This window comes from Polypterus senegalus, chromosome 1, assembly GCF_016835505.1.
Source record: "Polypterus senegalus isolate Bchr_013 chromosome 1, ASM1683550v1, whole genome shotgun sequence".
NCBI classification, from domain to species: Eukaryota; Metazoa; Chordata; class Cladistia; order Polypteriformes; family Polypteridae; genus Polypterus; species Polypterus senegalus.
The window spans coordinates 32,641,861-32,655,788 of NC_053154.1; the positions used below are offsets into that span (position 1 = coordinate 32,641,861).

The window sequence follows — 13,928 nt, forward strand, 5'->3', positions numbered from 1 at the left end:
TTTACTTATTGGTTGATTGATTTCAACTTCCACAAATGAGCAGTGATTGTATGGGCTATTTATATGATTATTTATTTATCTATACATATAAAGGAGAGTTGGGATCCGAGAGACTGTGTTTGTGTGTTTGTGGAGGGATGGAGAGTTATTGCGGGTGGGGGAGTCACGTGATCATCTCCCCTCACATTCACATCAGTTCATTCACTTCATTTCGCTCCGAGCTGAGCTCCGCAGCTGACGCGGTCTTGCCGTTCTTTTTCCTTAGTGTTTAGTCCTCTCTCCTTTACTGATTTACTGTTTACTAGACACAGTACTTACTGAATAGTATTTTTTCCTTTAGTGTTTCTACTTAGTGTTTCTTAGTATATTTTGGCTCCAGGAGGACAAACCTAAAATGTTGTATATAAAGAAGCTCTATAAGTTGCATGTAGATACATAATTATTCCAACTACAGTGACTGCAGCGAAGCGCACGAGGTCTGCTAGTTTATTTATAAAAATACTTGCACTACACTTATTTATTTGGATGCTACTTTGGGAATAAAACTGCATTATACAATTTACACATCTTGTTGTTCTGTGTACCCATTGCACTAGACTATCCCGGTCATGACCATCGATAAAGAAGATGCCAAGGCTTCAGGCCATCCAGCATCACAGAGTGAAAGCTGCACTTTAAAACAAGTCAAAATGTTCCTTTCTTTTGTACCATGTTTCTCTTGTTTTACAATCTCTGCTGTGTTTACTGTGAAGGGACATGTACAGGCTCAAAGTATGAGCTGCAATTGTAAAAAGACATTCCCTGGGAGCAAATGTTCTTGTTGAATACAAAATGGTTTTCAAAATACGTTTGGTTTTATATTACAGATGACAAAGGTGATGAAACAAAAAAAATCTTATTTTAATCAATCTATGATTATATCCTGATTTCTGAAATGACTTAAACCTCTCAAAGTTCCATTTTTGAATTCAAGAGTATAACAAGTATGAGAAGCCACAGGAGGCCATTCAGTTGCATTAGACTCATCTTGATATGTTTAATGTTTCCTTTATTGTCATAATCATACAGTATATTTTCATAAAATTGTGGCTGTGTGATGTATGCAGATTAAGGATCAGCCATTGAGTTGCATTATGGGTAGATTTCCAGTATGATTAAGCACAGACATTAAAAGAGTTTGCAGTAAAGGCACTATTTTATTAAATTCAAAGCACAGCCATCAAGTGTGGCCTGCTAAGTGGACTTATAGCCTTCTGGGCGTTTTAATTGTCTCATTGGGTTTAAAAGTTGCTGCATTTTGTTTTTGGATAGCTAGAAGTTAAGTTGTTAAGGGTGTTGCCATGAGGTTGCTGTAATTCTCCCATGAAATTCTTTAAAAATAACAAACTATTTTATTTGTCTAAAATTGCTTCTCCAGACTTAAAGTGTCAGAAAGCACTCGATACTTTATATACACAGCAGCTAATGACACAAGAGTAATAAATTGTCTATTTGAACTTATATAAAATGTTCTGCAGGTTCATGTTCTACTAGAAAAAGAAACCAGGGTAACAATTTGTTGAGATGTAATCTGATCTTCTTTTCTGTGTCTCCGTTTTCTGTTTAGGTGTATCAGTGGCCTGCTTATTTGTCCAGAAAAAGTGTGCATCTCCTCCTTTGTAACTGCAGGGTCTCCCCAGTACAAATGAGTGATGTAATCCCACCATTGTGTCATCATTCTGCTCCTCTGGGGCAGATATGTTTCACCTAGCAAGGAATGCACCCAGGATGGAAGCCACCTACATTAGCTTCTATTGACATGGACCAGTAATGGCTCCACTCTGGGGTCTTACTGAATTTTCAAGCTTCTTACATCATACATTCATTCAGGCCTTTAATGACTTCTTGGGCACAGCCATCAGCAGTGTGTCTGTTTGCCCAGGGAGTGTTGACCTTGTTGAGAGGTTTACTTACGTTAGCAGTGACATTCATGTCTCTGGTGACTCTTCCTGTGAAGTCAGTAGACGGATTGGGAGAGCATGGAGGGAACTGAAGTCGCTGGAAAGGTGTGTGATGCTCCCAATATCCATGCAAAGGGACAAATATCCAAGTCTTTAGAGTCCTGGTGCTTCCTGTCTTGCTATATGGTTGCAAGACATGGACGCTATCCAGTGATCTGAGACGAAGACTGGACTCCTTTGGTGCTGTGTCTCTCTGGAAAATCCTTGGGTACCGTTGGTTTGACTTTGTGTTGCTCATGGAGTCCCGAATGAGGCACATTACCTGCATTGTGAGGGAGCGTCAGTTACGGCACTATGGCCATGTGCCGCGTTTCCCCGAGGGTGATCCAGCTCACAGTATCCTTATTGTTGAGGACCTGAGTGGCTGGACCAGGCCAAGGGGTCGCCCACGTAACACCTGGCTGCGTCATTGAGGGTGGGACTGGACCCCGTGTCTACCTGGGGGGTTGCATACCGGGATTCCGAGTTGTTCGTTGTGTAGTGGGTGCGGCAACGGACTGTACCAGTGCAAGCTCTCCAACTTGACTTGACTTGACTTGACTCACTTGATACCAAGTATAAGATCCTTATTTTGGGAATTGCACCAGCAATTAGTTTCTTTAACTTATTACCACAAGTTCCTGTAGTTTGATTTTTTTCCAATTTAAGATTATATAGAACATTGCCTTACAAATGTCTTACAAAAGATGGCTTGAGATTGTTCCATTTGAGCAAAATAGTTGTGGTTTAGAACATTCCCAAAACATGTGACCTAGCCATGTAGGCACTTCATGACATCACTCACAGGTTGGATCTTGCATTAAGAATTTTTAAGTAATTTTAGAAAAAATGTATGTGAAAAAGTAATATTTTAAGTTGAACTGTCATGTTCTTGGCATATATTGAACTGGAATGTATCCTGTAACGTGAACGGATTCCACACTTTTTCTTTCCTCAGCTCCTCCTGATAGTCTGTAATACTGCACCTCACCATAGACTTTGTCTCATGATACAGTACCTCAAAGAGCTGTAAAAGCCATAATGATGGTATGAAAATCCAGCAGTAACTGACGATTGAACTTTTAGCAGCATGGCTGTGAGAGTGTTACCTCCTTCTTCTAGTATCTGTGTTTGTTGTGACAACTTGGCAGCAAGGCATACTTAGAACAGGAAGAGTTAAAAGTTGTGGCTTCTGCTAATCTAGTTGCCAGCGGTGAAGTCTCTGACATGGTCGATGACACAAGCACACACACCTTTAACTGAATTGTTTAAAACTTGACTGAAAACACATTTCCATTTTCCAGCTTTCTATGATCTTCAGTGATAATGATGGTTCTCTCCTCTTAGTCATTTGTTTGTTTTCAGTTTACTGCTGGTTATATTGTGTTTTACTGTATTTTATTCTATTTATTTTATTTATATTTATTGTATGTTTTAATGTAATAAAACTCTTTGGCTACAGCATTACTGATACTGTTTTAAAAGTGCTCTGTAAACAAATTGACATTGACAAAAGCATAAAATAATTGAATATGGTGTGAATACAGCACTGTACTCTACTTCAGTGTCAGTAGCAACTACCGTGTATTCATCTGGATGAAAACCACTAAGTTTTGTTTGTAAGTAAGTAAAATGGAAGTTGCTAGATGACAATTAATTGCAATTCAATTGCAAGGAACATGTTTGAGTTTTATGTACTTGATCATATTTGCAGAAGTTGCTTAAGTTAAGACTGCTGTAATCTGAGATCCACCTATAATAATAATAATAATAATAATAATAATAATAATAATAATAATAATAATAATAATAATAATAATAATTCAAGTGGATTATTTCCTGCACATAGTGATACTTGTTTTCCCTCAGTTGAGAACTTCAGCTTCCTTGGTGTCTTGTTTACAAGTGAGGTCAATGACTGGCAGATGAATTGGTAGAGCAGTAAATATTGTGTGGATGTTGGATTTGGTGCAGCAGCCAATCCCCAAGTGGAGCCCTCAGTTTCACTGTCTGCTTAGAGCTTCATCCTCACCTATGGTCACACATTCTGGGTAGTGATTGAACAAAGGAGATGCCTGTACAGATGTTTCCATTGAAGGTGCACAAGCTTCTTTGTTCTAAAAATACTACCAGGAGATGAATAATGCTAAGAATGGTACTTCAGGGACCGATAGAGGATCAGAACATAGAAAAGCTAACGAAAAAAATCATTAACAAATCCCCGTATGCAAAAAAGGATTTGATGTCAAAGCAACAAAACAGGAGTCAAAATGCTAGGTAAGAATTCTTAGCCCTTTCTCTGAAAATACAAATATGTATATATATATTTTTTTTGTCTTTTTGGTCAAAACTAGGACAGCAAACCATTCAGTTTCACCAGCAGCACTTCACATGAGACACTGGTGATGCATAACACCTGACCAGCAGTAGCGACCTAAAATTCAAAGACCTAAAACACAAAAACTTGCACATACAAAATTTTGAAAAATAAAATCTTGGCTGCAGAACAGCAGAAACTATAACAGCAGGTATAAACAGACAAAATGAGGCTCCTGCATAGGGTTGCAGGGCAATCAGTGGTGAGAAGCAGATCGATATGGAATGGCCTCTAAGTAGAACTTCTGTCTCTCCGGTCCATCACAATCCAGTTGAGATAGTATGAACATGAAGTTAGGTTGCCCCCCCCGGGTGCTTCCTATGGAGGGTGTTCAAGACATGACCCTGGAGCAAAAGTCCCAAAAGCAGTCCCAGGACACGGTGGAGATCCAGCCCTGTCATCCAGCCCTATGTGCATCTGAGAATTCCTCAGGAGGACCTGGTCAAGTTATTTAGGATAGGATGGCTTGGATTGACCAGCTAAATTCCTTCTTTTTTATTATTATAACTAGCAAAATACCCGCGCTTCGCAGCGGAGAAGTAGAAACTGTGCTTGCTGCAACATGTTTTGCATTTAGATGGTACCGTAAGGTTGAAGTGCTTCGGTGGTATGCAAACTCCTTTTTGCACATTTTGCACAAAACCACGCTTTTATCAAGGCTTCCGTTGGGTAGTCTTTTAAAATGAAATTTGCCTCCGATCAGTCCTAGCAACGTGCTTTCTTCCAGCTGTTCCATTTTTGTAGCTCTGATGTGTGCATCAATGTAATCGATGTACCAGGAAATCATGCATTGACAAAAGTTCCCCTTTGCTTGGAATGCAAAGTGTGATTAAATGCATTATTTTTTTTAACGCGTTATGGAACACATGCATTGAAGCTTTTCAGCTGTGCTTGTGCTAAGAAAAGGAAACATTTTAAAAATAACGTAACATGATTGTCAATGTAATTGTTTTGTGACTGTTATGATTGTTGCTGTCATCAAGGATTTGATTATCATTATTTGTTTCAATCAGGTTCGTATTTAGAGGATGTGTCGTGTTCAAGTTATATTCCGTGTTTGTCAACCGTTGTAAAGATAACAGATTTCATTCATCAAAGTGTTCACTACCCAAATCGGTACTCGTGAATCTAAGATGTTCAACAGGCATTCCCGGTATTAAGTTGTGGATTTGCCTGCGAATATTTAGCGGTAGCGTGTGTATGAACTTAATTTAATCTTCTCCAGTCCTGCAAAGTCAGTTCACGTGAGCCTCTCGGAGTACACGCATCGAAGCTTCTCAGCTTTGCTCGTGCGATCTTGCAATGTCCACGGCTTTATTTAATGTTAGCTAAGACCCGGCACTTAAAAGTTTCTGGCTACAGCAATTTTAACTCTGTTACAAAGTGATCCAAAGTCTTTTTTATACCTCGTGTCTTCTCATTAAACTTGTATCTCGCGAATATCGTATTCGACGTAGGCATGACAAATGGCAGCGGGATCGTGTCTATAAACTTAATTTAAACTTACGGTTTACACTGTGCTTTGTTTCTGCAGTAGCTGCACTTACAAATATGATTGTATGCGTCACTCGCTTCATATTCTTTTGCTGCCTTCTCAATTGTGTAATGCGTTTTTATGTTCAGGGCTCTTTGGAGCTCTTCCTTGTTCTCTATGTACTTATATTGGAGGCGTGCTGCTGCGGCACGCAACTCCGCCTCACACGGTGACCGAGCTGCTGGCTATGGCCGTATATATGGTCAAAAGTAGGCTCCAGTTATGACCGTTATGCGCAGAATTTCGAAATGAAATCTGCTTAACTTTTGTAAGTAAGCTGCATGGAATAAGCCTGCCAAATTTCAGCCTTCTACCTACATGGGAAGTTGGAGAATTAGTGATAACTGAGTGAGTGAGTGAGTGAGTGAGTGAGTGAGTGAGTGAGTGAGTGAGTGAGGGCTTTGCCTTTTATTAGTATAGATTAGTAGTAGTAATAGTAGTAGTGTTATTAAAAAAATAAAAAAGAATGTTACTTTGAGTGGGCAGCACGGTAGCGCTGCTGCCTCGCAGTAAGGAGACCTGGGTTCACTTCCCGGGTCCTCCCTGTGTGGAGTTTGCATGTTCTCCCCATGTCTGCGTGGGTTCCCTCCGGGTGCTCCAGTTTCCTCCCACAGTCCAAAGACATACAGGTTAGGTGCATTGACGATCCTAAATTGTCCCTAGTGTGTGCTTGGTGTTTGTGTGTGTGCCCTGCGGTAGGCTGGCACCCTGTCCGAGGTTTGTTTCCTGCCTTGTGCCCTGTGTTAGCTGGGATTGGCTCCACTAGACCCCCGTGACCCAGTAGTTAGGACATAGCGAGTTGGATAAAGGATGGATGGATGTTACTTGGAAATGAAAGTAGATTTAACAATATTTTATTTGTAAGATGAGTAAATGGTGTTCAGTAGGACTAGGAGAAATTCCTTTCAACACTACCTGTTAAAAAATAAATAAACCACAATATTGTCATGTTAATATTATCTTTCAATCGCGGAATAAAATCGCTTTCAATTTACAGGTGGGAACTTCAGTGCAGTTGCAGAAGGCACTGAGAAAATGATTCCCTGTCCAGCTACAATAATTAATGAAGTTCATTACCTAGAACATTTCAGAAGCTGACAGTGTGGAAGCCCCCACATTCCTTTTGATGCATATATGCTTGTACCATCTACCATTTCCTATTATTTACATTTTGAAAAGACTGGATTGTCTTATTTGGCTCACACTTCTCTTCCCTTATTCACTATTGTCATTGTGAATCTATGAAAGAAGAATCATAGACCTGTCAGATCCTTTTCTGTGTCCGCTCATCCTGTTAGTTGCAAGGTTCACTCAGCTTTATCATAAATGAGTACATCCCCTTTCTATCTATCTATCTATCTATCTATCTATCTATCTATCTATCTATCTATCTATCTATCTATCTATCTATCTATCTATCTAAAAGAGAACTTTAAACAAAAGTTAGACATTGTTAAATTATTTTAAAGTTTACAGGAAAATGAACAGCCATCATACAAATGAGCTCGATGGACTAAATAATCTCCTCTTGTTTGTCAGATTTTTATGTTCTGTTTGCCTCTACCCTGTGTTCAGTCAGTAACACAATACTGCACACGATCATACAAAATAACACATCTCTGAAAATAAAATCAGTAATGTGACCACCGTCTACGTGTTGAGCATTAGGAAAGAAAACCATCTGCCTCCTGATACTAAGCAAACAGTCGGACATGTGTGAGCTTTACACCTTAACTGTCTGCAAGAGTCCACTTCAAAAGGTCAGAGTAGAAGGGGCATAGTAAATATCTTCCTGATGACCTCCTAACATCTACTGTGTACACTATTCTGTATCAGCAGCTTACTGCATACAAATCACTACATGCTTTCCTGGGGAACGTGTTTTGAATTAATCAGACTTTTGAAACCTTTCTGTTAAGCTGTCGGGCAACCAGCTTACACACCCATATTTTTTTTACATTAGTCCTCAGGTCTTCTAGTGCAGTACTTATGGCATTATTACAAGACAGATAGAATTGAGCATAACTTATGTTTATACAAAATGGATCTATTATGTGTCATAACTCATAACTCATAACCAGCAGGAAAAAGTAAAATATTTAATGATTTGGAATGCATGAAACCTTCCTCTGAATACCATACGTTGGTTAAATGAGAGAAGAGCATACAATTGATCTTTTTTGGTTAGATCTGGAGTGAGCAACATCAATCCTCGAGGGCCACAGTGGCTGCAGGTTTTTGTTCCAACCCAATTGCTTAATTAGAAATCAATCCATGCCAATAACAGATTGTGTTTAATTTAATGGCTTTTTAGTGTTTTAACTCTGCAATGTAAGCCACTCTTTCATCCTGGACTTTTTCTTTTCAAGGATATCATCCATATGAATTGAAGCCTAAAATGAATTTATTAATTCAGATAGCTCACGATTACTACACACAGGTATAAATGGGAAGAAGTTAGACGGAGGACTGCTGGCTCCTTTGTCATTTGCATATTATTGCTGTTAAGGAACAATTAAAAACATTGAATGCACCTATTTAAAACTAAAGAAGCAATTAAGGGTGGGAAATGTTAATAAACGAGACAACTAAAATGAAGCAGAGCAATTTCGCTTCAACAGTAATATCCCTCTGAGTCAGCAAGAAACTTAATAACAAGGAGACTGAACTAGTTGAAGTGCAAGACAATTCAACGGGAACTCAATATGTGCCCAGGGAGCTAAAATGAAGGTCTTAACTTCATGAATGTGTCTTGACTGCTGGGAGCTCTCCATGAATGTCTAGGTAGACTGAAATGATTAACGGAGTGGCAGGAATTAGTAAGTTCATAGAATCAGTAACACTAAAAGTCAATAGTTTGTGCATCAAAGTTAAGCAAGCTTGCAATATTCAAAATTGTAAGAAAAACTCAACTCATAACCAGAAAATGCGAACATAAACAAATTAAATTTTCTCAAAAAGTTCTTTACTGTTTTGCAGGGACTGTTTAATACACATGGCTATCATCTATAACATGGCTGCAATGATATCACAGGCCATATGGCAAGTGCATCACGTGCCTAGAAACTACGTCTTATCATAGTGACCAGAGACACAAAATGGTGGCACCAATTAAAACAAGAAATACTAAATTGTGGCATTCATACAAGCACATTTTGGAGCGCCAACACCCATGAAAAAATGTATCTTATTAAATTATGATGAAAAGGTGTTAGCAAAGTAATGGGAAAAGTATTAATAAATTCAAAATAGAAATTATTAGCACAATCCTGGGAACTTGTTAGGGATTTCTTCTCTCAAACTGGCCCCATGTAACAAAGTTAAGTGCCTGCCTAAACTAACTAGCTACTCAAGGGTGCAAAAGTGGAATGAGAGTGAAAATAAAGTGCAAAAACAATAAAAGAATTAAAGTGCAAAATGTATAAACAAGAACTTACTGAAAAAAATCATAAAAGGATGTCAAAGTAAAACAGTGCTCCTTACTAACAAAAGCAGCCCTTATTTTAAATGGAAAATGGCGACTGTGACGTCAGACATCGATACCAGTAGCCATCTCCATTGAACAATATGATTATACTCATCATGTGACATTAAGATAACATCATTATTCAGAATACAATGACATAATGAGAGATCATCAGAAACAAAACATCCATCCATCCATCCATTGTCTAACCCGCTGAATCCAAATACAGGGTCACAGGGGTCTGCTGGAGTCAATCCCAGTCAACACAGGGCACAAGGCAGGAAAGAAACAAAACAGCATGAACAAAAAAAAACTAATAAAATTAAAAGAAAAGAAACTCAGTTAAACTGTTAAATCTGACATCAAGTTACAGTATGTAACCCAGAGGTTACAAAAAATATAGAAATACCAATAGAAAATAATGTAACGACGGTCACAAGATTAGAACTCAAAGGTACTTAATATTTCGCTCTCATTGCTGCTCCTTATTACCATTACCATTATTATTACTGCATATTTAGCCAAAACCTTTACTACAATATCAGTTGACATTATGTTATTCACGTCCATTTTTGTAACAGGTACACAGGCAGGTTAGTTGACTTGCTTAAAGCCAGACAATAAAAATCCATGGCAGGAATTGAAGAGGCAACCTTATGGTTTAAAGGTACAAAGCATTAGTCTCTACACTGCATTGCCACATCAGGCTTAACTTTAATAAAGTGGTGCGCTTAACAAACCCTAGTGATGAACCTCACTGAAATTGGTCCACCTTAAGTTTGGTGAAATCACAAATATGTTTGGAACTTCTCTAAACTCAGTGAAATGTGTTGAAGCCAAGGGTGAAGAAGAAACTGAACAATATTTGAATGGATTATGATGGTGTGATGTTCTTTTAAGCATCCCTGACAGCTAGGGAAATGGTCCAGGATAGTCTGCCAACTATCCTGGACTAATTATTGTGGCCATAAATGTGACCGGAGCTGTGAGGCAATAATGCTAACCACTGTGCTACTGCACCTCCCTGAGATAAAATGAATAGACTTGAATATAAGAACAGTACATTTTTCGCAGACACAATACATGAATCCACTATGGCTTGATACAGACATATTCAATAACAAATAGTTGCCTCTTTGAAAACAAAAAATACTGTTTTATTTTTTCCTGATGCGTTTGCTTGTTCACTGCCAAGGCAACCAAATAAATGCAACACTAAAGCATGTGGATTCTTCATTTCTTCCTGCTTTTATCAACTGCACTGCACACTGGGTAATACTATTAAAGGGGAAGGCTCATGTATAGCACACGGGTCAAATAACCGTCCATACAAAAAGTTATTACCTTTAAGACAAGGATACACATTTCCAGTTTGTGTGCATTTGGCGTTTAAACATATTCACAAGATTTCTGTTAATTTGTGTTAGGTTCAGTGTTAATATACTTAGGGAGCTTTCCCATCCAACACTGGCTGCTACAGCTCTGTAATGTCACACAATGACCCCACAAAGCATCAGGAGGTATTATCTAGGGAAAAAAGTGAATTTCTAGAAAAATATTCAACAAACAAGGTCATTAGCAGATATGGCATATTCACTGCAAAAATGCTTTAGTGAATTTCGACTATCGACACTAGTGATGAGTAAAACAGTGGAGTTTTATTTCACATACAGATACACAAAGTTGCTTCTAAAATTCATTTGGCATGAGATTTCACAAAACTCACTAAAATTAGGTTTTCAAAGATGTTTGTGGTGGAAAATGAGGGGATATTCCACAGCCAAAACTGCTGTCTTCCTCAGCCACCCTAAAATGCTGCTACCACCACCCCAGTCTTCCTGGGCTTCTACCACAAGTTGCCAACCACTCATGTCTGCCTTGTGCACAGCCTGACTGCACATTCACATTTGGGTCAGAGGGAGCAAAATTTGCTCTTACTTTCTCCAACTCGATAAGCTTATTTAAGTCAGTTTGCTTCTGGAGATTTTCCAGTGGTCACACACCCAGGCCAGTGGATTTAAACAGAGAAGAATCATCTCCACAGTGCTTACAGGTACCTGCTCTCTATCTTTGCCCCCTTACCACATTCTGCACCAGAATCAATTGTGCTGTGCTTTTGAACGTGAAGATAAAAGGCTGAAGGTAAGATGAAAACATATGTAGCAATGTCATGAATTTCATTCATTGTGAAGCATCATTTATTTTTGTGTTTTGTGACACAAAACACCAATGGAGGATGTACAAGCATGCAAACTCAAGCACAGTCAGGAACACATCTACCTCTGTTGGTCTCTGCCATGTGGGGTGAGCAATTTACAATGGAGATCTAAATGTTTTGAGTCTGAACTAGGACGCCGTATTCTATGGTACTGATTTTATAAATCACTAAAAATTATCCCCTGTGTGGTAAAACATGAAGTACTGTACACATTTCTAGCTTTTATGTTTTATAGTGTGGGGTTCTTGGTTCAAGACTAAGTCGATGTGGAAGCCACAATATCAAGTGTCAAGATATAATTGAATTTCAGAGAACAAAAGGAGAAGTCATTCTCGGCTAGTCAATGTGGACTAGGACCAGTCACCTCCATATGCTAAAATAAAGACTGAGGAATTTTGGCTTTCAATATCATCAACAAAAGTTCAGTAATTTGTAAAGAACAATCAGAGTGATTGTGTATGAGACTGTAGATACTATTTGGACGATTAATGAATCAAGTGGATCTATTTTTTATGAATGGTTAGATGTTGAAAAACCAGAATGTTGGCACTTGATATGAAGCATTAGTAGTTCAAAAAAGAAATTTTAAGTTTCATGACTGCGGATAACACCTCGATACATCACTATAACCGAAAGTTCAAACAATGGAAGCTTGGCTTATGGTACCAGTGAAATTCTGGATCCAAGCTGCTATCGACATGTAAATGAGCACAGTTTCTTACGATGTTAAGTGTCTAATTCATATCGATTGCACCGTGTTTGCAATAGTAGCTCAAGAACAAGCAGCAAGGAAAGCTGTCGACCGTCCCTCTTCTGCTTCATGACTCTGCACAGGTTGCTAACTGATCTGCAAGCCTGTTAGTTTGAAGAGATGCCTCACCCACCTTGATCTCTAGACTTTGACCCATCTGACCTCTACATATCCCCCAGTCTGAGGAACTACCTTTATGAAACACAGCATATCAGTTTTGAATGGATCAAGTCAGCTACAGAGGAGTGGTTACACAGTCAAGAAAGTTCTACTTGAGCAGCATAGAAAAGCTTTGTGAATGTTATAACACATATATGAGTGCTGATAGGATTTATAAAAAATATTCTCAAACCTGCTTAATCCAAGTTAGTGTCATGGGAGGGTTGGAGGCAAGGGCCTATCACAGCAGCACTCGATGCATGCCATGAAACAGCCCTGGACAGGACCCCAGTTACATCACAGGGCCCACTCTCACGCAAGGGGCATTTTAGAAACAGCAATTAACCTAACCTGCACATCTTCACTGACATTGGCCAAGCACAGAGTTCAAACTCAAGAACCGGGGTCTCTAAATCAATTGGTGTAACCACTGCACTTCTTTGCCACACTGAGTTAGGCTGACAAGTAAAATCCTGTGTAAGTCAGATCCAACACTATTTTATCATTCCTTCTCTGCTCATCCCTCCAGCCATATCACAGCCCTCTTTCCCTTCCTCAGTTTTCCCACCTTTCATTTTGCTCAAAACAAATATACAGAGCTAAAGGCGCATGGACTTAAAACCATGTAACTTAAAGAGATTATCTCATTTTATCTTTGTTTGACTTTTGTTTCCTGACTATTTATTTAACAACAAGACAGAGGAATCTGATTGCGAGACAGGCTTGCAGCGTGGCATACTGTATCTAGAAAACCAAGTGAGAATATGATAAATATCTACTTTTACTAGTTATATTCATCTCTGTACTCCTGATCCATGTTTTTACAATATTTTGATTATTCAGGAGATTAGGAAATATCAGTGACATTATCAGCACAAAAGTTTAGTTTAATATAATAAATATTCCCAGCCTACCTCAAGATTAAGATGTGTGTTCTTCCAATAAATTATCACCCAGCTTCATCTTTGTCGTGCTCCCTTCTTTCCACAGAATGTTTGCTTTTACTTTCATCCACTATGGCTGTGTTGTAATAACTGCAGACAGTGGACAACTTGTACTGTGCCGGCGTGTCTCTCCTCAAGCACATGAGTGTGCTTTTAATCAGTTACTTAAGCTTTTACCACACACTTGCCAAGCTGAGACCTGTTGATTCACCTCAAGGCCACACCTTTCTGCAGGGGGGCTTGGAATTTAAATTATTCAGAAGCAAAATCATATGGAAGGAAGGGAGGGGTGGAAAAAGTGATAACGTGATGGAAGGCGTCAATAATTAACTCTGAAGCTCCTGGAAAAAGGAACCGGTTGGCTGCAATTTTGGCACCGCATTAACATGGTGAAGGTATGATGAGAATTCAGATTTGGTCCAAGTACTACATCATACCATTAACTGGCTGAGCCGCACATGCTAGAGGTGCACTTATCACCGTATCTGTGGCCAAATCTG

The 13,928-nt window shown here is 38.9% G+C and overlaps 1 protein-coding gene across 1 annotated transcript in view; it reads right to left on the bottom strand.

Annotated features, from left to right (window-relative positions):
* Positions 1-13,584, bottom strand: part of ltb4r2b (leukotriene B4 receptor 2b) — a 95,471-nt gene extending 81,887 nt beyond the window's left edge. The window contains exon 1 of the mRNA XM_039745706.1: positions 13,399-13,584. The gene's annotated coding sequence lies outside the window, so the exon portion shown is untranslated. The remainder of the gene's footprint in view (positions 1-13,398) is intronic.
* Between the last annotated feature and the right edge of the window lie 344 nt (positions 13,585-13,928).